This window comes from Eurosta solidaginis, chromosome 4 (assembly GCF_040869045.1).
Source record: "Eurosta solidaginis isolate ZX-2024a chromosome 4, ASM4086904v1, whole genome shotgun sequence".
In the NCBI taxonomy this organism is placed as follows: domain Eukaryota; kingdom Metazoa; phylum Arthropoda; class Insecta; order Diptera; family Tephritidae; genus Eurosta; species Eurosta solidaginis.
Genome location: NC_090322.1, coordinates 161,675,015 through 161,702,137, shown reverse-complemented (window position 1 = coordinate 161,702,137; position 27,123 = coordinate 161,675,015). Strand labels below are relative to the sequence as shown.

Here is a 27,123-nt window from a genome sequence, read left to right as displayed (position 1 = left end):
TTTGTCGCATTGCCAAAAACACAATACCAATTACGTTTACGGACTTGAAAATTTTAAATTAATGGGAAAACAATTAGTGCTTATTCAATATCAATGCAATAAGTTTGCAAAGTTTGCTTTCGGTTTACTTCCCACAAAGCCCTTTAATTTTGTCATTAATGTCTCTACAATATATTACTAAGTATATTGCACGACAATTGTCGATTTTGTCACTGGCGATTTTCAAGTTTCGTCGTTATAGTTGTCTACAGGTATTTGTGAAAAAGTAGACTGCCGTGGTGTGATGGTAACGTGCCCCGCCTACATAACCGAACATCCTGGGTTTGCGCCCCGGGCAAAGAAACAGAAATTAGAAGACTATTTTTCTAAGGGGGGTCGCCCCTCGGCAGTGTTTGGTAAGCACTCCGAATATATTTCTGCCATGAAAAGCTCGCAGTGAAAACTCATCGGCCTTGTAGATGCCGTTTGGAGTTGGCATGAAACAAGTACGTCCCTTCCCGCCAATTTGTTGGAAAAATTAAAAAACGTACTACGCAAACGCGCCTTAAACTTAGTTTCTGCAATAACCTTCCCAGTTGTGATTTTGCTCCAAAAAAATATGACAATTGTCGCAACTGTCCCCTCTATGAAACATGACCCAGGACTGACAACACGACAGCTGTGTCGACTACACCTTGTAAATCTTATCATGATTTTTTCTCCTAATAGTGGGATTATAATTTTTCCCAATCGCCTTCTGCTTCACATATTTTAACTTTCTATACATATGTATGTGTACCCGTGGAATTGTTGCTAGTAAGAATTGCATAAATGTAAAAAATATGGCAAAAGAAAGTAGTGCTTAGATTTCATTAGGTCAAAATGGCTGACATCAAAAACTGCCTCAAACAGATCCGCTGGTTGTTATTGTTGTGCTGGCAGTGCTTTGCCCTATTCAATATGTGCGACCACTCACAAATTGTCCTCAAAGTCTTCAAACGGGAGTCCAGAGAAACTAGGAGTTTCAACACGGGTGGACCATAGGGAAATTGGTGTAAGAGGCGTTGGTTCCACATTTAAATAGAAAAGATGGTTTGAGTCAAGTGGAGACACATCGCATGCAGGACAAACATTACGTATGTCGTTGTTGATTCTGGACAAGTAAGACGTTAATTTTTTACAATGACCAAAACGAACTTGGACCAAGGTGACTTGTGTCTTCTTTGTTAATGGCGTTTACCGATTCTGTGGGAGCATTGCATAGGATATCTTTATGCTTGTGTGGACCAAGCGACTGTGTTGGTATGTGCCGGATTTCATCACAGTGCTTTGCTTTTTCCCTTTAAGCGGGGCTAATCAAGCAGCTGTTTGCAAGGATGCCCAGGTTTGTAACAATTAAGCCAAATTTGTCTGGTTAGCATTTCGTTTATGCTCTTTTGTGTCAGGGAGGCAAACTCACTATGCAGATGATGTTCAGGGGTCATAAGAGGACATCTCTTGGCAGTGCTGAGTGCAGCATTTTTACAGGTTTGCAGCCTTTTTCAATGTGTGTTTTTTTAGACCAGGCGACCAACGTTACTTCATGTTTTCCCCAAGTGCTGCCGGCACGTGATTTGGCTATTTTATTGGGACTTTTTGCTTAATATGGTGACCGCCGTGGTGTGGTGGTAGCGTGCTCCGCCTACCACACTGAAGATCCTGGGTTCAAGCCGCGGGCGAAGCAACATCAAATTTTTTAGAAACAAGTTTTTTCAATTAGAAGAAAGTTTTTCTATGCGGGGTTGGCCCTCGGCAGTGATATGGAAAGCACTCCGAGTGTATTTCTGCCATAAAAAAATTCTTAGTGAAAACTTAACTCTGGGTAAGTGACAGTCGGTTGGACGTAACCGTGTTCCTTTTACGTCGTAAACAGAGAAGTAACTGCTGTCATCGAGCAAAGAGACAGCGCATGTGCGCCTTGGCAACCACGCTTCTGTTGGCAGCCATAATTTTGAAATAGTAAAAGACTTCGTTTATTTGGGAACCATCATTAGATCTGAAATCCAGCGAAGAGTCACTCTTGCCAATAAATGCTACTTTGGACTAGGTAGGCAATTGAAAAGTAAAGTACTCTCTAAGCAAATGTAAAGCAAGCTCTATAAGTCATTTATCGTACCCGTTCTGCTATATGATTCAGAAGCATGGTGCATGACAATATTTGATGAAGCGGCTCTGGAAGTGTTCGAGAGAAAATTTTTCGAAAGATTTATGGACCTCTACGCGTCGGCAATGGCGAGCACCGAAGAAGATTTAACGATGAGCTGTACGAGCTATACGCAGATATCAATATAGTCCAGCGGATTGACTAGGCCATGTTATGCGAATGAAAGATTACGTTCCAACCAAGAAAGTGTTTTTATCGGAATACTTGTATCGGAGCGGAGGAAGGGCGGCCCCCATTCCGTTGAAAGGACCAGATGCAAAACGATTTAAACTCCCTTGGTGTGACCAATTGGCGCCAATTGGCAGAGCGAAAAAGCGACTGGCGCACCTTGTTGGACGCCCATAACCGTTTAAACGGTTAATCGCCAATTAAGTAAGCAATTCGTCAAATGGAGGATCAGGTACCTTTACCATTATCGTGCAGTCGTTGGCGTAGGAAATGATAGTAACTCTTTTTGCTGGGGAAGGGAGCTTTTGTGTCTAGAAGTTAAACAAAAGAGTAGAAAGGACATTATCCTGTTTAATTCTCTTAGGTATTGAGGCTTTGTTTATAAATTGAATCGACGCTTGCGACCACTCAGATAATTTGCGGTCCATCTTTTTTAATTAGTGAGCTGTAAGTTGATCCGCTCTCTTTGCTTATTATTTCTAAGCAATTAAACAAAAACCTTCATAAAAAATTATTTAACGTCATTGGATGACTTTTTGTTATTGTGGCCAATTACCTAGCCCATCTCAACATGTTTCCTCTTATTTCTACCAAAAAGAAAAAACAAATGTTGTAACATAATCGCTTGGTGCATCTACATATAAACTCTTCTCACAGCAGCAGCATTTCTCTTTCAACATTGTACATTTTCGGAAACTCTCTATTTAAAAATAAAGCGCTCCCTTATTTACAAAAGAGCATTTCTCCACGCAATTTTGTTTATTGCAAACTCAACTAATGCATATAAAAAAAGTTTGTTGTTACACCACAATGCTTGTGACCGCATTAAATGTGCGTACAAATCCGGAAGTTTTGACATTTCTTTCCGGCTTTGAAACTTGTTTAGCAACATTTGATGCGCCATGGAGTATCAAATGTTAAATGAACAGCGGAAGTAGTAGTAGATACGAGTAAATGTGTTTGTGTAAGCGTGTTTAATAGAGCGTAATTCAATGAAATGGTGGTGACTAGGTGAACATTCCATCGTATTTCTCCTCAATGTGGGGAAAGTTATTGCTGCTACTGAGTCATTGTGCAACAGAAGAATGTTTGAATCTATGATTGAGTGCAATTTATTTGATTTCAAATAAAGATTTAGCGAAACATATTCTGCTAGCTTTTTCGTCCTGTAAAGTATTGGAAAATATTAAAAAGAAATGATTGGCTCGAAACGAGCTTAATGCTTCAACAATAATTTTTTTGTTTTATTTTTTATTTGCTATATATCCGTTAGGTCGGTTGAATGTTTGTCCGCATTTTTTCATTGAGCTGCAAACGTGAAACTTCACATATAGGTTAAGACACCGTGACAATAGCCATCATCCTGTAGCAAAGATCCTGAGCCAGATAAATTCAGATAGAAAGAAGTCTGGTTCAATTTGTGAGCCAGATAATTTTTTAATTTCTTAACTTTAGTTTGGCAACACAGCCTTTAATAAACCTAGTTTTTTCAAAATTAGATGGCGCTACTGGCTTTTTAGCCGTATGTGTTAAATGAAACACAACGGCGACATCTACCAATCACAACTCATATGTACTAAAATATCACGACCTCTGCTTCTCAAGTCTCCTAAAGATCTAGATCATTCCTCTGAGAATTGAGCAGGATACGGAGCTAAAAAACTCACTGTATCATGACTTATGCCACCAAAGGCAATAAAATTCCGTTAGGTGGCGCACGGATTTAAATAATTAGATAATAATTTGGAAAATAGGACTTTTGAGATCGATTTTTAAGTAACTTCTTATTGAGCTACAAACGTGAAACTTCACAGCTAAGTTAAGACGCCAAAACAATGCAACAAAAGTAGAAAAAAATTCCGCTAGGTGGCACACGGTTCGAAGAAGAAAGGAAATTTTACAGGCAACGGTCATAGCGGTAGTGATAATTATAATTAAATCCATTTCGAGGGCTGCTAAACCCTTATTTATGGTAAGGTTAGGTCGTCTGGCTGGTCAATAAAGATTGACATAGACTGATGAGTCCAGATTGTTACCAGCATTTGCTTGATATCAAACAAAAAACCCCCAATTAGGTATTAGGACTTGCGTTAAATAAATACATAACTCCGTCATCTTGGCAAATACTTGAAGTTTTCTAAGATCTAGCTTTATAGCTGCCCCGAAATTTGGTAGCTGGAGCCTTGACCTTGGGAGCGCAAAACACGAGCATATAGCGTGCTCAATCGCAGTGTTGCAGTTGGTATATTTCTGGTCATTACTTCTGAGGACGGGACCCCATAGTAAATTATGGACTTGATAATTGCCAATGAGAGAATTTGGGCGATAAGACCCGGTATGCATACTTTGTCACTGCTGCTTTCTTCGCTCCCTCTTCCACATGGAGTTTCTATGACAAGCTTAGGCTTAGTCCAATAAGGGACCTTATATTTCCTAATAAAGAATAATACATCGGTTTTTTTCGCTTTGGCGGTTAATCTGACTCCAGACAGCCAGATATGTCGGTAGACATTTTACGCTTATGATGCCTGAAACACCATCTGCATACCCCGTGAGCTTGACTGGTCCTCTGATGAATTGCAATTGATTAATGACCAGGGTCCACAGCATTGATCATAACATCCCAATCTACGCCGTTACTCTGTTAAAATATCAAACTAAAATGCCTGCAGTATTTCCGGTGCAGATAGCTGCTTATTCCCGCTTTTGGTATGAATACCACTCGAGCCATTCTCCAATATTGGGGAATGCTGTTCCATTTCTTGCCGACTAGTTATCGTTTTGGTATCAGTGTGTTATCGACGAGCTATGGACGATTTTTAAATTTGTTTTCGAATCGCCGTTAGCAAAAGTTGTAAAAAATTTCTAGATTATTTATCGACGAGGTATCGGCTTTTTTTTCGAAACAATATCTATTTTCTATCGAAAAATTTACGATATGTTATCAGAAATTTATTAATTTGCTTTCGAAGGATTATCGAACTGTTTTCGAGAAGGTATTTATTGTTTATTGAAAAGTTATCGATATACTATCAAAAAAGTATCAATTTGTTATCGAAAAGCAAAACATTTTTCATCGATATGCTATCGATTTGTTATAGATCAACCTTTTAAGAGAAAGATACCGATACAACTTTAATATAAAATTGCTAACACATCTATAACAATCTGAAGGGAAACCAATGAAAAGCGGATTACTTGGTGATAAGGGACACTAACCCGATAACTCAACGATAGTTTCGCTTTCGATATTAAGCTGATAATAAATCAATTACTTTTCGAAATCGGTTGTAACCGATAAGAAATTGACGTAGCTTTTCGCAAATATCTGCAAATTATTGGTTCTGGTAAAGTTAACACTGTTGTTGTTTAACTTCCACCCGTAGGCGAGCTCTCATAAGATTAAAAATATACGTTTTCTAGATGAACCATTTTCCATCTGCAAAATTAATTTCTTTTATCCAGCCATAAATGTTCTTCAAACAAATGTTCGGTTTTGCAGGGGAATTACTGAACATTGCTAATTATTTTGTGTATTTACAGCAAGCTTAGTCGCTGTTAACGTTGTTGAATGCTGTTAAGTAAAAAATCTCAAACCGTTGTGATTTTGAGGGCTCGTCTGGGAAACGTATCGGCCTTTTTTCAATGAGCATAACTTTATATCTGGTGAGAGGATTACAGCAACAGTTACTGTAAAAAAAATTTATAATTTTTTTGGAATTATTAAAGCAAATTATTGAGGAGAGACATGAAATTTGTTTTAGATTGTTGAGCTAAGCTCACTGAGATGGGATGTATACGAATACTGACGTGAGTTAGCTAAATTTCGTAATACTCTTTAATCTCCAAAAACAAATTGTTTATTTTATACATATGTATTTTAATTTTGTTTCCAATTGGTGGGTATATTGACACATCATTTCAAGCGCCAACATTGACTTTAAATACCAAATCTCAACTCAGCTTGTTAGTATTAATTTATGTCAAATAGTAACAGTAGACTCGCATTCGCATCGAAATTATACACCAACAACTTCTAGTCGTCTCGCAATCGTCTACATCGTTTTTTTTAATTTCAGTTGCAGCTGATGTTCAAAATATTATACTTAGCTGTACTACACAGAATTAAGGGAGTTCGTATAACTTTCAACATTAAATTGTTACTTTAGCAAGGAATACGATGATCTTAATGCCAATCACACAGAGGCTTAATGAAATAATTAGTCTTGTTTTCTACATTAAAGTTCTAATTAAACTCAATCTCAATCAATCCTACAAAATACAAATTCTTAATTATGTCATTATTGTTTTATTGAATGCATAATCGAGAGAAAAATCCAGTCGATTTTGCTTGTTGCTTCGAATTTTATTGCCAATGTGACAAATGACAATCAAAAATAAGTTATTTTCAATAATTTACGAAAAGTAGAAAAGCACGAAAAAATTAAAATTTTATTTTCGCTGCATTTGCTGCAAAAGATAATATGGTTTTTCGAAAATAGGCACATATTTTATTTTGATTGTATTTATAGTGAAGAAGGAAACGGCTGCTTTCCATTTTAACTATTTTTTCTAAAAATTTAATATTTTTTTGGGGCTGCTGACTGATGTTCGCTTAATGAAGCAAAAGGCCCTGTATGAAAAGGGAAACTTAATTATTTCATTACATATAATTGTAATTCGATTAAGTTTATGTGTATAAAGGAGGCTCTACTAATGCAAGCTGGAAGCATTATGATGCCACACGGCAAAACTCACATGGCCGGAATGTAATAAGAAGAGATCGCGAGAGCTTCTTTCCCTCCGTAAGAGGAATCTTTCCTTAGTTGTAGGTCTTCTCACTAATCACGTTTGTATTGGACCGCATGCGGAAAGGATTGGCGGTCCATTTAATGATTATTGTAGAAGCTGCGGCAACGAAGAAGAGCCTGAAATTGTTAGGCATCTACTCTGCGAATTTTCAGCGCTCGGTAGAAGAAGGCAACGTTTTATGGGCAAAATATTTATCGTAGATCTGACTGATATAGCTGGGGTCAATACACAATGCTTAGTTAGCTTCACAAACTCAACGATGTGGTTTGATTAGGAGAGTAGGAACAAATATGTCTGGTTTCACAATGGGCCTATAAAGGCCTAGGTGTGCCGCTCCGATGCGGATAGCAGCCACTTAAACCTAACCTAAACTAAGTTTCTGGTGAAAACTGTATAACGTAATTACTTTTTCAAAAATGAAACTTATCTCTGAAATTTATATGTGCATGTAACATTTGAAAAGGTGCATGTAAGAAAATAATTACTTAGAAAACAGATATGTTCGTAATTTAAGAGGCTCTCAGAAATAGCAAAGCTTACTTGGGCACCATTACTATTCATTCAAATGTCACATTACATAGCGAATCGCTTAGTTGTAATGGCCTTCCAAAACAATAGCTGTTACTGGCTGACTCCATCTCCTTATTAATTGTCAATTAATTACCAGGAATTTGCTGAATATTCACTGAACAGTATATAAACAAACTAAAAAAGAGCCTTCATGACTACTAGGTCCTTATTACTAACACCGAAAGTTGAACAAATTACAACACAGTCATTATCATCATTCAACTCACGCCAATTATCCCTATTTTGCGATAACTGAATGCATTTGAGAGCATTACGGGAGTTAAAGACTTCCCCAATTTGCCTCTACCAAGTCAACGGCAGTATACCCCTTCCTTTGCTGCCAAAAGGCTGTTGATGGAAGTACGTTTTTGGTCCGAGCGTCTTTGTCCATTTGCATAAAGCATTTTGGTTCTAATTCTCTGCACTTCCTTAATTTCTGTATAAAGCTATTGTATTTTATAATTATACCTCCTTATTGTATACTACAAATATAAAATTCATACCGATCATGGAGCTTTTATGTTGTTCCTGAAGGTTTGAGGGACTGTTGCGGTTATAGACCGTCCTTTGCCGGGTATAAATTTGATAAGTTTTAACTGTCAAGAGATATATGCAGAAAAAGTTTATAATTGTGCTGTATCTGGTGAGTTTGTCGTACACACACACATACTTATTCAGAAAGATAACCTGCACGTATACTATATTGATCCTCAATACGGTGTGGGGGTTCCTGGATGGTTAATTTTTTCTAAGCGCTATGGTCTTCTTTAATAAGAGTTACAATTCCCCTTATTCGACTAGGCCTAAACTAGGAGGTGCACCTGTAGGAAAACACTACACAAAATATCTTGGAATCAATTAAGACTGTAAATTACTGTGGAACCTCAATACGGAAGATACACTTTATAAATGTAAAGGAATGCTGGTGTGCAAACGTATATATCGCCCTTTCACTCTCTTTCTCTCTTATTGAGTACTTACGGCGATTGTAAAGTCTTTCCCATACTGCGGAATCCTTTTTTGCTGGACAGCCGTACACCCATAAAACTTCGAAGGTTGGTTGAGCGCAGACAATAGTGGTATGGCATTATCAATTAATGGACGAACAGCCTGCCTAGTTCCGTACATGCGCTTTGAAGGAGCTCTCAGAGCCACAAAAGAGGTGGATGGTTTGCGCAGTTATGCCTAAATGGCGGCGATGCGAAGCACGTCTACACCGATGATTCCAAAATAGTGGAAAGAGTAGGGTCTGCGGTATACTATGCTGATCTGGACATAAGCGGATCTTATAAGCGGCTGTACCGGTAACACAAGCAGTAGAAACAAGAGAAAATAATAGTTTTAACTGCAGCCGAGTCAACTTTAGTATTGACAGCCGACCAGCATGTAAGGCTCTTACACTCTAACACCCCTAGAAAGAATCCGTATAGGGAAGGGCATTCTTTGTTAGGTCCCAGGGCAAGTGGGAAAATATGGCCACGAAAAGCCGTAAGAGCTAGCTGAAAACGGCGCATTCCTCTATCCGAAAACTTACAAATTAGATTGGGCAAGATTAAGAGAAGGCGGGAGTTGCACATGATCGACCCAAAAGGGAAAAGCGTGGACCTAAGTGCGGGGTTGTAAAGGGTCGAAGATCATGTGTAGGTCTTACAAGCTTAGGCTTAAAAAGTTACTCTCATCATTGAAAAGAGAGGACTGAAGGCTCATGACGGGTATTCTGACATAACCTAACAGTTATGTATTTTCGATCACTCTCTGAACGTTTATTATAATTCCGTGCGGCGTCTCTGTATGTGTAAGCTCCTATGCACTTCTGCATTGTGGTATATATTGTTTGATTTCAACCGATTTTTGATGACCTTACATGAGTTATTATATATATTTAATAAACCTTACTCACACGCAACTCACCTAACTATAGCTACGGCCTATAAGTGTGTACCTGTGTGTATGTCTCTACAAATATTTGTTCATATTCTATAACGCTGGAGCTGCCGGCGAGGTCGTCGTCGTGTGATTGTATGCCAATACCCAACAATCTTTGTCGTCATTAACACTCTAGCAGCAACAGCCGTCTTCGTCTTCGCTGTTATATTTACGGCCGATTTCTTTATGATGCTCCAACACATAATTCACCATCACGCTCACTCTACTCACTTACTCCAATTGGTGAGTAGAGTTGCTTGGGCGGCGTTGGTGAATTTTTACTTTGCAGCGTCGTACTGGAGCAACAAAGTTAATGTGGTCGGTTAGCTGACTGTTGTTGATGGAGCAATCGTTGGCGGCCCAAAGTGTTGAAGTCATTCGGTATCTCGGTTCAGTTTAATTTGGAGCGTGTTTACGATCGGTTCGTTTGTATTGACGATTTCGCGTGAAAATAAATCTTTGTGTACAATTTCGCTATCGTTCAATAACATTCGCAAGTTTGACGGTACTTTTTTATACATAAATATATTTAACCTCGCCTTCGGTGTTCGGTTATCGGTTATTTGTGTTTTTTCATGATTTGCTCATAAGAGTTTTGTGAAATGAAAATTTTCGTATAAAATATTTTGTAACGCAAAAATTTGTGCATTTTTATTGGTGTTTAAGAGCAATGAGAAAAAAAGTGTAAAAGTCAAAATATTCAGTGTATCCATGTTTCCACTTTATAACCTTTGAATCTAATGCTACAAGAATTTATTTGGTTTGAGTTTGTGTATTGTGTATTTGCTTTAAACTGCTGGAAAACAGCCGGATTTGATGACTTCGCCTTTTAATAGCAAAGTAACATAAAACCACTTTTTTGTGTGTGGTTGGACGTCAATGTTTTTTTTTTTGCTTTGCAATCCACCAAGCAATTGCACATCATTTTCTGAGCCATCGCAGCGACTACAGCGAACCGAGGTGTGTAGTATTGATTGGCGAATTTTAACTTCATTTTATTTTTTTCGAATACTTTTAATACTTTTCTTACTATTCATATGTATGTATGTATGGACCTACATAATTGGCATCGGCATCGTTTCGTCACTCTGAACGCTGTCGTTTTCATTTGTGGCCGAAAGTTTAGCTTTATTAGAGTAGCTCTATTAGGAAGACATAGTTTTAAATTTTCTATATACTTAGGTAAAAAGACCATGGGATACCTTGAAAATCAAGAATACTATTCTGGGTAAAAGTCTAGAACAGCCGTCGAGTACTAATACACGTTTAAAAATTTTGGGAGAGATGGGAAAAGACGCGAAAAACAGAAAATCATCCTGCGCCCTTGGGAGACCGAAGATGGGATACATAGTATCTTTGAGATTTGCATTGGCGGCCTTTGGCAGCGCTTATAAAAAATGGTAATAAATTACAACAGAGGTCGACCGCTAGTACGCATTCCAAAATATCGGGAGGAATGTTAAACTACTCATCTCAAACTCAGCATTTCGAAGGCGGAAAAGAAAATGTTTACTCTGCCAGGAGATAACTGCTGTTGAAGTTTTTGAAAGCCTACATTGGCGGCCTTTGGCCACGCTTATAAAAAATTACCAAGGCAGGTCTACCAATGGTGTGGGATCAAAATTAAATCCGTGCAAAATCCCTTTACAACATTATAACCATCACATGAAAACTGCCAACTTTTTTGTTCTTTTTGCCTTCGGATTATTGTTGTCGAGGACAATACGCGTCTTTTGAGACATCACCTTATATTTTTAGACGCGCATTAGCCGTAGACCGCTGCTCTAGACTTTTACTTTATTCTAATTAAAACAAGTAAGGAAGGTTAAGTTCGGGTGTAACCGAACATTACATACTCAGTTGAGAGCTATGGTGACAGCATAAGGGAAAATAACCATGTAGGAAAATGAACCGAGGGAAACCCTGGAATGTGCTTGTATGACATGTGTATCAAATGAAAGGCATTAAAGAGTATTTTATGAGGGAGTGGGCCATAGTTCTATATATGGACGCCATTTAGGGATATAGCCATAAAGGTGGAACAGGGTTGACTCTAGAATTCGTTTGTACGATATGGGTATCAAATTGAAGGTATTAATGAATGTTTTAAAAGGGAGTGGTGGTTGTTGTATAGGTGGTCGCCTTTTCGAGATATCGCCATAAAGGTGGACCAGGGGTGACTCTAGAATGCGTTTGTACGATATGGGTATCAAATGAAAGGTGTTAATGAGTATTTTAAAATGGAGTAATCCTTAGCTCCATAGGTGGACGCCGTTTCGAGATATCGCCCTAAAGGTGGACCAGGGGTGACCCTAGAATTTGTTTGCACAATATGGACATCAAAGGGAGTGGGCCTTAGTTCTATAAGTGGACGCCGTTTCGAAATATCGCCATAAAGGTGGACCAGGGGTGACTCTAGAATGTGTTTGTACGATACGGGTATCAAATGAAAGGTGTTAATGAGTATTTTAAAAGGCAGTTATCCTTAGTTCCATAGGTGGACGCCGTTTCGAGATATCGCCATAAAGGTGGGCCAGGGGTAGCTCTAGAATTCTTTTGTGCAATATGGGTATCAAACGAAAGGAGTTAATGCGTATTTTTAAAAGGGAGTGTACCTTAGTTCTATAGGTGGACGTCTTTTCGAGATATCGCCATAAAGGTGGACCAGGGGTGACTCTAGAATGAGTTTGTACGATATGGGTATCAAATTAAAGGTATTAATGAGAGTTTTAAAAGGGAGTGGTGGTAGTTGTATATGTGAATGCGTTTTCCAGATATCGACCAAAATGTGGACCAGGGTGACCCATAACAACATCTGCTGGATACCGCTAATTTATTTATATATGTAATACCTGCCAAGATTTTAAGTGTTTTTTATTTCGCCCTGCAGAACTTTTTCATTTTCTTCTACTTAATATGGTAGGTGTCACAACCATTTTATAAAGCTTTTTCTAAAGTTATATTTCGCGTCAATAAAACAATCCAATTACCTTACGATGTTTCATCCCTTTTTTCGTATTTGGTATAGAATTATGGAATTTTATTCATTTTTCGTAATTTTCGATATCGAAAAAGTGGGCGTGGTCATAGTCGGATTTCGTTCATTTTTCATACCAAGATAAAGTGAGTTCAAGTAAGCACGTGAACTAAGTTCATTAAAGATATGTCGATTTTTGCTCAAGTTATCGTGTTAACGGCCATGCGGAAGGACAGACGGACGACTGTGTATAAAAACTGGGCGTGGCATCAACCGATTTCGCCCATTTTCACAGAAAACAGTTAACGTCATAAAATATATGCCCCTACCAAATTTCAAAAGGATTGGTTAATTTTTGTTCGACTTATGGCGTTAAAAGTATCCTAGACAAATTAAATGAAAAAGGGCGGAGCCACGCCCATTTTGAAATTTCTTTTATTTTTGTATTTTGTTGCACCATATCATTACTGGAGTTGAATGTTGACATAATTTACTTATATACTGTAAAGATATTACATTTTTTGTTAAAATTTTACTTTAAAAAAATTTTTTTTTAAAAGTGGGCGTGTTCCTTCTCCGATTTTGCTAATTTTTATTAAGCGTACATATAGTAATAGGAGTAAAGTTCCTGCCAAATTTCATAATAATATCTTAAACGACTGCCAAATTACAGCTTGCAAAAGTTTTTCTATTCTGCGTCATAAGTTCAACTCATCTACCAAGTTTCGTCGCTGTATCGGTCTTTTGTAATGAATTATCGCACTTTTTCGGTTTTTCGAAATTTTCGATATCGAAAAAGTGGGCGTGGTTATAGTCCGATATCGTTCATTTTAAATAGCGATCTGAGATGAGTGCTCAGGAACCTACATACCAAATTTCATCAAGATACCTCAAAATTTACTCAAGTTATCGTGTTAACGGACGGACGGACATGGCTCAATCAAATTTTTTTTCGGTTCTGATTATTTTGATATATAGAAGTCTATATCTATCTAACGGATGGACGGACGGACGGACGGACGGACGGACGGACATGGCTCAATCAAATTTTTTTTCGATTCTGATTATTTTGATATATAGAAGTCTATATCTATCTGGATTCCTTTATATATGTACATCCAACCGTTATCCAATCAAACTTAATATACTCTGTGAGCTCTGCTCAACTGAGTATAAAAAAAAACTGAAATTCAAGTTTGACGCTGCTTAGCTTAGACACAGACTACAAACTTCATTGATTTAGGTGTTACAATGGACCCTAAGATAGATTTTAACTCTCATATCGAATGCTGTGTAAACCGAGCTTAAAGGCTTTTAGCATTCGCTAAACGCTACTCAATGGAATTCAATAACCCTTACATTACCAAAACGCTTTTCACCTTATTAGTTAGAATAATCCTCGAATGCGCTTCAGTAGTGTGGCACCCGCGTTGTCAGATTTATTGTGACAAAATTAGAAACGGTTGAGAGGCATACTATGGCATCCACTAAAGCACTTTCCTCCCTTTAGGCTGTCTTCGTAATTAGAAATAATATATATTGGAAAACTAAGCCTGACGACAGAGTGTTAGAGAGAAGCGTTGCTATCATTTACAGATAGAAAGCTATAAAAATAATTTCTTATGGAGAATTGTGAAAGTTGTCATATGGCCAAAAACGTTTCAAGTATATGAAAATAAAAATTGCTTCTCTCCTAGCATATCTTACATATATCAAGCACTCTCCCGTCAGCCTAACACTTTTTTTCTTCGTGTGGAAAACTAGTACAGTTCGTTTTTCGCGTTGAAAACTGGCACAGTTCGTTATTTTTGTGAAAGACTATCATAAATGATTGTTCGCGTGAAAAGAGCACGCTTTACAAACAACTGACTAGTTTTCCACGTGAACCAGCAGCGTGTTAGTCTTCCATGGGAATTTGAAACGAGCTAGTTTTCCATGAGATCGAGTGAGTGGCTTGAAAACGCGTCCTTTCCAACCTCCTATGTAGCTCAACCCTAATTGCCGTTTGAAAGTTGTAGGTACTCTGCTGCTCGACATCACGTCCATCGTTCCGACAACATACTCAACAATCATTTATAAATATAATAAAAATTGTTTCAGCCGCCATGTCAAGAACTTTAAATTATAATAGGGACCGGACAAATTTGAAAATAATCCTATTCAACCTTAAAACAAGCTTAATTTGTTCCTCCCCTCCATTCCGACATTGTCAAAAATTTAATTATAAATTGATATTAACAAAGTAGCATGTTGTAGCTTGATCTAATGTGTAAATTCCAAACTAATCTTGTACATTATTCGTTGCTTATTGTACAACAGTACCTTTTCCAATTTTATTTGAGAAAGCAGAAAATGTATTTGAGAAACGGGCAAACTTGTTTGAGAAAAGGTCAAATAAATTTCAGAAAAGGGCAAATGTGTTTGAGAAATGACAAACGAATCTGAGAAAGAGGACAATGTATTTCAGAATAATTAAAAATAATAATGAAGGTTTCGAATCCCACTCCCGGGAGAAAAGGCTTTGAAGACATTTAAAAGGTATAATCGAAACAGCTGTTGCCTTTCTCCTTTTCTCAAATACAGTTGGAAAAGGTGTGACCTCCCTAAGCTGAGATCGTACTCGAGTCGTCAGATTTCTAATTCTGCACGCCTATCATTAGCCTATGACTGTGTATGTGTGTATGTATGAGCCTAATTCAGTTTTTCTGTTTTTGTTTTTTTGTTGTTATTGCTTGTTTATTTATATATTGGGGTATATTAAGATATAATGAGATCCGAACTACATCTGTGATAAGACAAATGCAACGCTTCTGCGTTCATGCATATGTTTCGCTTCGCTTAGCAGCGAGAAGATATGTATATCGGTATGCCTCCCGTGAAGACCATGACGGGTTGAGTGGAAACCGTGTGGTGTGTGCCGACAATGTTTGGAATGACCCACTTCGACCCTTTCCGATAAACACTCTTCCCTTTCTTCCGTTAGGGACTTTAGGCCACCACATTTCTAACATTATTTGCCCTGCATAAGTGAGATTTAAGATTGCGCTGGGGAAGCTATAAATTGCACTGACCACCCCCCAACCTTTTTACATCCTTTACGTGTTTTCTTGTACCTGGGTTTGAAAAATCTGACGAAGTTTCGCTTTAAGGGAACTTGCCGTCAATTTTAAGTTGAGCTGCGTGCTCCTATTTGTTGATCCCCAGCGTTAATTAATGATAGTGTGGATCCCCTTCTTCACGAGGACACCTATTTTGTTGTTGTTGTTGTAGCGATAAAGACACCCCTGGAAGCTTTGGAGAGTGTTATCGATATTGATGTTCTTTTATCGGATTTACATCCGGTAGCATCGTTAAAGTATAAGAACGACCATCTCGGGAACGATTTAATATGATCACAGTGGGAACTTGAGGTGGGCAGAGTCTCGCTTGCCAAATCTGTGCACCTTTGTGTAACATCATTTCCCCGAGGACGGCTGTACTCGTTTTCGCTGTTGCCAGCTGTAGATCGTGACTAGCTTTCGCAAAGTGCACTACAAACTCAGTTTTCACTATAAAATTTCATCATCACTTTGGATATTCTCTATCATTAAATTTTTAGTAAAAAAAAGGAATATAGATAAGTGCAAGAAATTTCACTTTCACTAAAAAAAAAGAGAACAATTAAAAATTCGACAAAATAAAGCGACTCCCCTTGTCACCAAGAACATGAGCGAAGCGTTGAATTAGTCTCCCTGTTCCTGATTGTGGAGCTAATAGATGGCAGTATGCCTATCGTAACTTGAAAATCTTAAAAATGGTCAGAATGTTGCGGGACGAACCTATGGTTCCCAGACCGAAAATGTCGAAAGGGGGACAGACAATAACAAATTGGGGGATTACCCCCAACAGATAGAAAAAAGGGGTATCATTCGGGTGACTAATAACACTAATTATATTGAACAAAATTATTGATTTATTCACTCATACACCAAAAACAAAAGCAATTCATAAATAAAATTCCATGAGTTCAAACAAAGTTACACTCTTTATACATAAAAACACATCTTCAAAGAAAGTTTTTCCAAATATCTGAATCCCATCCGTGGTACAATCAAATTCCCCCAAAAAACATAAAAAATTCCTAAAAAATTTGTTGAGATGTAAATGTTTTTGAAACATTTGACAAATTGTATTTTTGACAACTTACCGAGTTTATGTTAAATATGTCAAAGTGAAAACACCTTATTTATTAAGGTCCAAAATACATTCGACTTTTGCGTCGTTTTGGCGCTCACGTTGAGTCAACAGCTGACTTCGAACACGTACATCTTAATAGGTATGTTCTTAATCCACATGCAACGTAACAAAAACGCCAAAATAACGAAAAAATAGTTCAAAAACTATATATGTATGTAATACTCCTATATTGCTAATACCTATATGACATTACTTTATTTTCGTGTATTTTTTCTTGTATTTTATCTTCAATTTTTTGTCGCACTCCTTCCTAATACGGCTTCAGTACAGGTGTAAGTGTGTAAACTATATTTCAAAAAACGAACAAAATACAAGGAAAATACAATCTAGTTCATTAAAAACAAACGAGCCAGTTTGTATTTCGATAGGTGTTTTTGACATTCGGCCGTTTTTTCTTTATTTTTTTCTGACACATGAAAATATGGTGCATAAAAACACAATTAAAATCAACTTTCTTTTGAAAAAAGTGAATCATTAGAGACCGAAATAATTTTCGCGTGTTATTTGCATTGTTTTTATTGGTAAAAGTGTTAATGTAAAAATAAAATGTAAAACATAAACATGCCAAACTCACTAATTTTGTGGGAATAGTGGTCTCGATTTTTTATGATACAAATTGTTTTTGTGTTTTGAAGTTCCGATAAAGTTTCGTCAGTTTTTCTAGCTTGAAATCCAAAACAAAATAAAGTAGTGTCATATATGCTTAATAGAAAATGCTCGCAATGTGTTTTGAATTCGAAATCAAAACAAGACAGCCTATACAATTTTTGTGATTGTAGCAGCATAAGTGTGGCAAGAAAAAATTTTAATTTAGGTAGCAATATATCGGCACTCTGATGTTTGGGAATGTACCTAGTCTTTTGTAGCAATATAGGAGTATTACATATATGTATGTATGTCAAAAACGTATGTATATATTGCTGGCATTGTCGTTTTATTTCTTTTTAGCCTTTGAATTTTGCTCGAATTGATTCTGTTTTCAATTGATTTTATAAAATTTTTAATGATATCTTGATTTTCAAAAAAAAAAAAATTAATTATTTATTTTTTAAAATGGGAAAAACCCAAAATTTGAGTTTTCCTTTTGCATTTGATGTGGCAGGAAAGCTTTTAACGTGCTTTCTTTCAATGACGCCAGCGTTAGAACGACGCAACAGTCGAATGTGCTGGGCCTTTATGGTATTCTTGCACAGCTATACTCAAAGCGGTGCACATTTTGTTAAATATTTGAAATAATTAATAAACATAAGACACATTTTTAATAATATTTTTAACATTTTTTCTAAATTCTTCCCTACTGTTTGCTGTAATTTATATTGGTGGCTGCCGCTTTCAAAGTAATCAAGAAGCCAATGCTTGGATACGGTTGTTGGCAAGCCTCGCTTTATTGTGGATGTGGTCTGTAGACGCCGTGTTGAATGTAATCAGCCGAAATACCGGCCACTCTTTAGCGGTCGTAATATAGCCACATTGATTTTGGAGAAAACCAAGCCTTACGTGTTTTTCTCTGAGTGCGTCTAACGGATAAATTGTTAAGTGGGGCTCTATTGCTCAGTATATACCTCCTTTCAAGCTGATATTTAAAGTATTTAGAGGAATCTTTATAAACCTTTAATTTAGTGCTCTTACTGCTATACAAAAAACCAAAAAAAAAAAAAATCAATCATTAATTTTAGGTTTAACATTTCTGTATACATAAGAAAACGTGTTGTCACAAAAATAAAAAAGACGCTAGAGCTAACACTACTATTAAAATCGTGAAATTTATATGAAACCAGAAATTAAGTAACCCAATCAAGTAACCACATTTCAAACACAAACAATTCAAGTAGAAACATTGATCCACTTCACGTTTTACCCCTCAACGCTTGCCAATCACTCTCGTTTGCTTTTGGTGTTTGTGCAAAAAGAAAGACAAAACAAAAAAACAAAATTAAATAAAAACAATAAAAAACTAACAGAAATGTATGTAAAAGTAAATGCGAAAGTCGAATACATAATAACAAATTAAAAGTAGAAACTAATTTCGAAAGCAATAAAATGGAATTATTAGCGTGGTTTTTGAAGCGAGAAATAAAAATAAAATCAGAATGCATATTAATAAAAAGTGTACATATGTATGTATATGCTGTGGCAGTTTAATAATAAATTTTTATATTTTTTTGTGACTGCTGTATGGAATATAAAAAACTAATCAACAATTTTCAATAAATAAAAAAAACAAAATTTGATAGATAACTAAACCAATAAACAGAATTTTACAAATAATTGCAATATCAAAAAAACAAAAAAACAAAAACAAATTAGAGATAAATAATCAAATATTAAAAATGTATATAAATAATTAATTTGCAAATTAAGTCAAGGTGGGAAAGGTTTTTTTATATAAAAAGCAAAATGTTGCGAAAATAATAATAAATATGCAGTTCATATTTTGGAGCAGCCATAAAAAATGCATTTTTTCGGCGTGTTTTTTTTTTATTATTTCGCTGCTCTCGAAACAAGCTCCTCTACAGTGGGCCTGTCAAAAAATTCTTATTCGAAAGTGTTAATGAAATTTTGTTGTTCTGTGTAAAGAATAAAAAAAAAACAACAATTTTATTTTGGTGTTCAATTTCCTCAAGACGTTTGTTTTTGTGATGTATGTTGGAACAATTTTCCGTCATTCCTTGTCGAATTTGGTTTCGGTGTTGTGCCATAATCAGTGTCGATTTTCGTTCTCGAAACGAAGTTTGACAATGAATGACGGAAAATCGTTCCAGCATACATCATTTATCCACCCTGTCGAAAAATTAACAAAACAGAATAAGTCAGTTGGTTGTTGTTGTGTATAAAAGCGCTTCACCATATTTAATAGGTGCAAACACTCACAAATTGTCATCAAATTCCTCTAACGGAAGTCCAAGGAAACTAGCAGTTTTAACAGAGTTGGACCATAATGATGTTGCTTTTAGAGGCGTAGGTACCACATTATAATTGAAAAGATGATTGGTGTCATGTGTGGACACATTGCATGCAGGATATAAATTACGTATGTTGCGCTTAATTCTGGACAAGTAAGAGTTTAACCTGTTATAATATCCGGAACGAAACTGGGCCAGAGTTACCCGGGTAGTGTGCTTTCTTCTGCTGCCAGTGCTACACTATATTGATAACGGGGTTCACAAAGTGAGACCTAGCAAAGTTATTTACTGATCCTGTGTGGATTAGGCGTAGGACGGATCACATCACAGTGATTACGGAGCGGAGATAGATAAAGGTGTTATTTGCTAAGGTGATCAGGCTTGTGGCAATCAAGAATAAAACTTTCAGTGCAGCATTTCGTTTATGCTCTTCTGTGTTAAGCTCTTTTGCCTACCTTGCTATGCAGATGATGTTCAGGAGTCTAAAGCAGACATGCTGTGGCAGTTCTGAGTGTATCATTTTATCAGGTTTATAGCCTTTTCCAGTGTGTGTGTTTTTACGGGTAGACCAGGAAAACAGATCGGCGACACGTAGCATATAAGCGGTTGACCAATTGAACGAACTTAAACTATCTATCCAAAAATTTTAATGATCAGAAGGAGTTTGAATGAGGTCGATTCGTGTACGTCCTAGTTGGGGCAGGGTGAATGGTTTTTTTTGGAGTGAGGTCAGGCCTGATGGAAGAATAGTCACTGCTACAATAAAAACAACAGGGTAGAATAGCTGTAAGTTTTTCTGAGCTTAGTGTTTCTTGGATACAAAGGAAGTGATCATGTTTTCAGCCTTTCGAAGAATATAGATTTAAACAAATAAGTAAAGACGAAGTTAAGCTTTTAGACGTGGACGTATACTGCTCTGAAATAGGATGTCTATGTTCCATAAAAGCGGCGAAGAGTATTGGAAATTATAGTGGGTTTTGCTGGTATACGCATACAAACGGTTAGACGATTGAAGTGCAGTTTTTTCAAAAGGCCTTATATTTTTGATTTGAATTAATTTTTGTGTTTTTATCTAACAAAAGGTGAAGAAAAAATAAAAGTCTCATAACTACCTACTCGGGCTTTTCAACAAGTTGTTCACCCGTTAAAGTTACACAGAAGAAAAACGTGAAAGTCTAGTATGCAGCAAAGATTAAATGGAAGCAAATGAAATTTTAGTTAGCTTTAGTGCTCACCATGCTTCTTAAAATATGGTTATCGCCCGGTTAATTCGAAAGCCATTGTGCTGATGCGACCGAAATATTTTTGTTCCTGTAGGTAGTTCAGTCTCCAAACATTTTGCTCAGACTAAAATTGCTCTTAATATTACAAAGATTTCTGCTGTATGAATGTCATTAGAACAAAGTAGTGAGTGTTATGAGCGTACGTTTCTCTTTAAAATTAGCTGATGCATTAACAGAACATTGACACTTGTTCGCTGTTGAAATTACCACCTCTCTGAAGTTGACAAGACAACTTTTACGTGGAAAAAAACTACCTATTGGGAAAATTGCCGTGAATTTGCCGTAATTTATCCGTGAAACAAAAAAATTTGCCGTGGCCATATTTTAGAAAATACAGGGTGGCACGCTAACTTCACGTGAAGTTGGCGTGCCACCCTCAGAAAACCACCTTAGAGGCCAGCTAGAAAAATAATTCGTGCACACGAATTTGCCGTAAATTTGCCGTAGGTAAGTGGCATATTATATAATTTCGAAAAAATAAAATTTAACTTTTTTTTATGGTGCACCGCCAACTTCACGTGAAGTTAGCGTGCCACTTTTCGAAAACCACCTCAGACACCAGTTAGGAAAATAATTCTTGCACGTGAATTTGCCGTAAATTTGCCGTGAATTATCCGTGAAACAAAAAAATTTGTCGCGGCCATGTTTTAGAATATACAGGGTGGCACGCCAACTTCGCGTGAAGTCAGCGTGCCACTTTTCGAAAACCACCTTAGACACCAGTTAGGAAAATAATTCTTGCACGTGAATTTGCCGAAAATTTGCCGTGAATTATCCGTGAAACAAAAAAATTTGCCGCGGCCACGTTTTAGAAAACCACCTTAGAGGCCAGCTAGAAAAATAATTCGTGCACACGAATTTGCCGTAGATAAGTGGCATATTTTATAAATTCGAAAAAAAAATTCAAATTTTTTTTTATGGTGCACCGCCAGCTTCACGTGAAGTTAGCGTGCCACCCTCAGAAAACCACCTTAGAGGCCAGCTAGGAAAATAATTCTTGCACACGAATTTGCCGTAAATTTGCCGTAGATAAGTGGCATATTTTATAAATTCGGAAAAAGAAATTTCAAATTTTTTTTTATAGTGCACCGCCAAATTCACGTGAAGTTAGCGTGCCACCCTCAGAAAACCATCTCAGTGGCCAGCTAGGAAAATAATTCTTGCACACGAATTTGCCGTAAATTTGCCGTAGATAAGTGGCATATTTTATAAATTCGGAAAAAGAAATTTCAAATTTTTTTTATAGTGCACCGCCAACTTCATGTGAAGTTAGCGTGCCACCCTCAGAAAACCACCTTAGAGGCCAGCTAGGAAAATAATTCTTGCACACGAATTTGCCGTAAATTTGCCGTAGATAAGTGGCATATTTTATAAATTCGGAAAAAGAAATTTCAAATTTTTTTTATAGTGCACCGCCAACTTCACATGAAGTTAGCGTGCCACCCTCAGAAAACCACCTTAGAGGCCAGCTAAGAAAATAATTCTTGCACACAAATTTGCCGTAAATTTGCCGTAGATAAGTGGCATATTTTATAAATTCGAAAAAGAAAATTAAATTTTTTTTTTATGGTGCACCGCCACCTTCACGTGAAGTTAGCGTGCCACCCTCAGAAAACCACCTTAGAGGCCAGCTAAGCAAATAATTCTTGCACACGAATTTGCCGTAAATTTGCCGTAGATAAGTGGCATATTTTATAAATTCGAAAAAGAAAATTAAATTTTTTTTATGGTGCACCGCCAACTTCATGTGAAGTTAGCGTGCCACCCTCAGAAAACCACCTTAGAGGCCAGCTAGGAAAATAATTCTTGCACACGAATTTGCCGTAGATAAGTGGCATATTTTATAAATTCGGAAAAAGAAATTTCAAATTTTTTTTCTGGTGCACCGCCAACTTCATGTGAAGTTAGCGTGCCACCCTCAGAAAACCACCTTAGAGGCCAGCTAGGAAAATAATTCTTGCACACGAATTTGCCGTAGATAAGTGGCATATTTTATAAATTCGGAAAAAGAAATTTCAAATTTTTTTTATGGTGCCCCGCGAACTTCACGTGAAGTTAGCGTGCCACTCTCAGAAAACCACCTTAGTGGCCAGCTAGGAAAATAATTCTTGCACACGAATTTGCCGTAACTTTGCCGTAGATAAGTGGCATATTTTATAAATTCGAAAAAAATTCATATTTTTCTATGGTGCACACAATACTCTTCAATAGTTCTAAAACGAGTAAAGGTGTTGATTGCGGCAGTAAGGAGTGCTCTAGAAGAGTCACAAATCTGAAAAAATTATATATACTCTGCGTCAGTTATGCGTAAATATATTAAATTAAATAGTATTAAATAAGCACTGCGCGTACCACTTGTTTCGGGATGTTCGCTCCAGCTTGTATCATACGTAGTAGCATTGTTTGAATAGTAACTGTATCTTGCCTTTCTGTTATACCTGCACATACAGCATATTGTCCAACGTTACAATTTATAACTCCAATATGGAGAAATAAACTATGTGACTTCCGATTATCAGCGTGCACAATTTTTGTAGCTATACCAGACGTTGAATCAAGAATTAAAGGCACCAGATCCGAGTAAAGATTCCAAAGTTTTAATTGGAAATTAGAGAAAAAATATATAAAAAAAGGATCACATCCAATATGTTGAATAACATTTATTCCTATGGCTCTTCTCTTCAACATACACAACGCTTGAACTGCATCTTTGTGTAGATATTTTGATGTCTTATATTCTGACATAGCTTTGGCTAAGACATTGTCACTTGACAAAATTGGAGGATCTGGATCACCATGCTGTTGGAGCTCCATTCGTTTTTTGGCATTATAAACATGAACTTCTTGATGCATAATTTCGTTTATTACTTTTTTTCTATTAATGCTACGAAGTGGACGCTTTCCACATTTTTTTCCAGTAAGCTTACCTCTCAAGGCACAATAAATCTTTGTTACGTTATCATCCTCCTCGTTAGATATACAACAATTAATTTCCGTACCACATCGGCATTGTCCTTAAAAAATTGTTTAGTAAGCGATTTTTAGATTTGGTACGAGTATAAGGTAATTATAACACTGTGGGACACCAAAAAATATCTGGGAAGTGGTCCCGTTTTCTTGTAGATGCTGAATATATAAGAAAGGCGGCATACAAGATTTTCCCCGGACACCCTTACGAGCCTATAACTTTTTGGTTATGAACCGATTTTCTCCTCTTTCTAGATCTTATAAGATGAGATGTGGGCCTTTCCAACCAATCGACAAATAGGGGTGCTGCCCCTAAAGATAAGTTAAACAAGTAGGGAAATATCTTCGCCTGTGCTTTTCATGAATGGATCTTATCCCATTCGTAATATCCGAATAATCGGCTGTTAAAGATATGTAATATATGTATTAGGGTGGGTCGATTTGTATGGATGAAAGTTAACCGATATCGCGCCATAGATTTTTCGATAGGATTTGGGCTCAGGAAAAAACTTCGACTACACATACCCAAAAAAATAATTTTCGAGCCTGCGAAATTTCATTTTTTTGACTTTTTTCGACTTTGGGTTTTAAGGTTTTTTTCGTGACCTACTAAAAAAAATCATATGTGTCCGACCCAAAAAATATTTTTTTTTTCAAAAAACTGTTATTTTTTTATTTTATTTATTTTTTTTTGTCAAAAACTGTTATCGCCAACGTTTTTAGCGGACATTGTTGGGTCGGACAGCGTATACATGAAAATTTTACAATCAAATGAAAATTTTTTTAGAAGGTCATGAAAAAAACCTTAAAACCCAAAGTCGAAAAAAAAGTAAAAAAAAAAATGAAATTTCGCAGGCTAGAAAATTATTTTTTTGGGTATGCGCAGTAGAACTTTTTTTCTGAGCCCAAATCCTATCGAAGAATCGATGACACGATATCGGTTAATAAATCGACCCACCCTAATATGCATATTGAAGATATGTATATGTATATTTAAGCGTAATTTTCGATTAATATAACTAGTATAACAAATTTATTTGTACTTTGTACTTTGATGCAAAATTTCACATTTCTTGTGGTATGCGTTAGATAGCTATGACCATGAATAACTTATCTGAACAATATATAACGTATGGGTAAGTATTTGATGAAATTTGAAGCTTCTAGCCATTAAAATGGTGTATAAATGACGGTTTATATGGGGTTTATACTATATATATCAACGGTGCATTGGTGAAATTTTAAGATTCATCTGTTAAAATAGGGCAAAAATTACGAAAATTTTCTAATCTGAACAATCGGTTACATGGGATATATACTATATATACGACCGATCTCACAATTTTTTTTTCAGGCAACAAAATGTGCTATATACGAAAGCATATGATGAAATTTGAAACTTCAATCTGATAAATTTAGGAAGATGTGACAAAAATCCTCTTGTTTGAAAAATCGGTTGTATAAGGGATATATGCTAATGTGGTCCGATCTGGCCGGTTCCGACAAATTTCCAATTAGACACCAAAAAACAAGAGCTCAAATAATTGCATACGAAAACTGTGGGTAATAAATAATACTAACGATACATAGGTATATCATATTTGTATGGCGGAGGCTCGACATGTACATATGAGCCATTATTGCCGAAAGTCTACTTTCAGCTAATATGAGAAAATAGCAGTTATAGCAAGCCGCAGATATATTATTTTCAAATGTGTAATGACGAAGTCAAACAAGCATGACTTTTTACAGTATTATCAAATAAACTTAGCTGTATAATGATATCAAAAAAGTTGTTTGGACAATGCCATAGCTCAACTCAAGTTTGTTTTAACATATGTATACATATGATGCCAAATGTCTCGTATTGTCCGGGACATCCCGTATTTTTCACAAATTTAAGTGTCCCGCCGGGAAATGCTATATCCCGGCATTTTCACCATATCAAAATTAATAAATTATAATCTGCTACGAAACATGGCCATATTTGCGGCTTTGATTGTATTCAGCTCATTAGCATATTGCATGCAATTATCAATGTTTGACATTTCGCACACCTGAATATTCATTTTGCATGGGGAATTGTTGTGCTTTAAAATAACGTTTGGGAAATTAATCCATATAATATTGAATTCGCATTAAACACAAGAAAACGTATTAATTGCCGAATGAGCAACTTATACAAATATGTATATAGGTGTTTCATATTTTTCAAATGTCCCGGGAAATTTTAAAAAATTCCTGGAATTTGGCTCAAATTTGAGGTCTGTCCCGGTAACCCGAAATAAAAATCTGGCAACCCTAATACATATGTGAGGTGAGGGTGTTTTGAGCAAATTTTGAGTTTTAGGAAATGATATCTCGGTGAATGCTAAAAATTCGCAAAAAAAATTTTTTTTGCATGACTTATGCCACTTAAAAAAATTTTGTCTTAATGCATTCAAGGCCTTTAAAATTTGAACTTATTTTTCCGGATTTTGTTTTTGAAACTAGCACGATTTCCTTTGGTGCTCAGAAACTGTTTTATTTAAAAAAATATAACAATTTTCTTTACATACTGAAATTTAACACCAATAAACCTTTAGCAATATTTAGAATCAATACAAACGCAAACCCATCTATATCACGATACATGAAAAAATGGACATATGTTACTTTAAAAAATAAGGGCTCATATGTTTATGTTGGTATGAATTTGCATGCTTACATTTTATTTTTCCGGCAGATCCATCTCTGGTGACGTGATGCGACTTAAAATTAAAACCATGTTTAAGTTTAGAATGATTCCAAATAGCTCTGGAAATTTCATCACTCCACAGATTGGGTTGCAACACAGTCTTTACCCTCCGTCGTTTTTTCCATTAATTAAGGTGTAATATGATATTTCGTTTAACATTTCATTAAAGGTGCGTTTATTGATTGTGAATGAAAATGTCTCATACTGGTCCACGGATAATACAGTGGAATTCAAGCTCTGACTTTTACTATTTTCTACCAGAAATTCATTTTCTACACTTTCATTAACTTGGCTTCCATAAATATGGTCTCTTAAATTATATCTATTATTTACTACATAGGAATGAAGAGTGGATGCACTTA

General features: G+C 36.3%; 1 protein-coding gene across 3 annotated transcripts in view; it reads left to right on the top strand.

Annotated features, from left to right (window-relative positions):
- Nucleotides 1–27,123, top strand: part of Fur2 (furin-like protease 2) — an 899,016-nt gene that overhangs the window by 25,701 nt on the left and 846,192 nt on the right. The window contains exon 1 of one of the 3 annotated variants that reach the window (XM_067783580.1): nucleotides 10,070–10,618. The exons of the other annotated variants lie outside the window; for them this stretch is intronic. The gene's annotated coding sequence lies outside the window, so the exon portion shown is untranslated. Of the gene's footprint in view, nucleotides 1–10,069; nucleotides 10,619–27,123 lie in introns of those variants that run through there. 3 annotated transcript variants of the gene reach the window in all.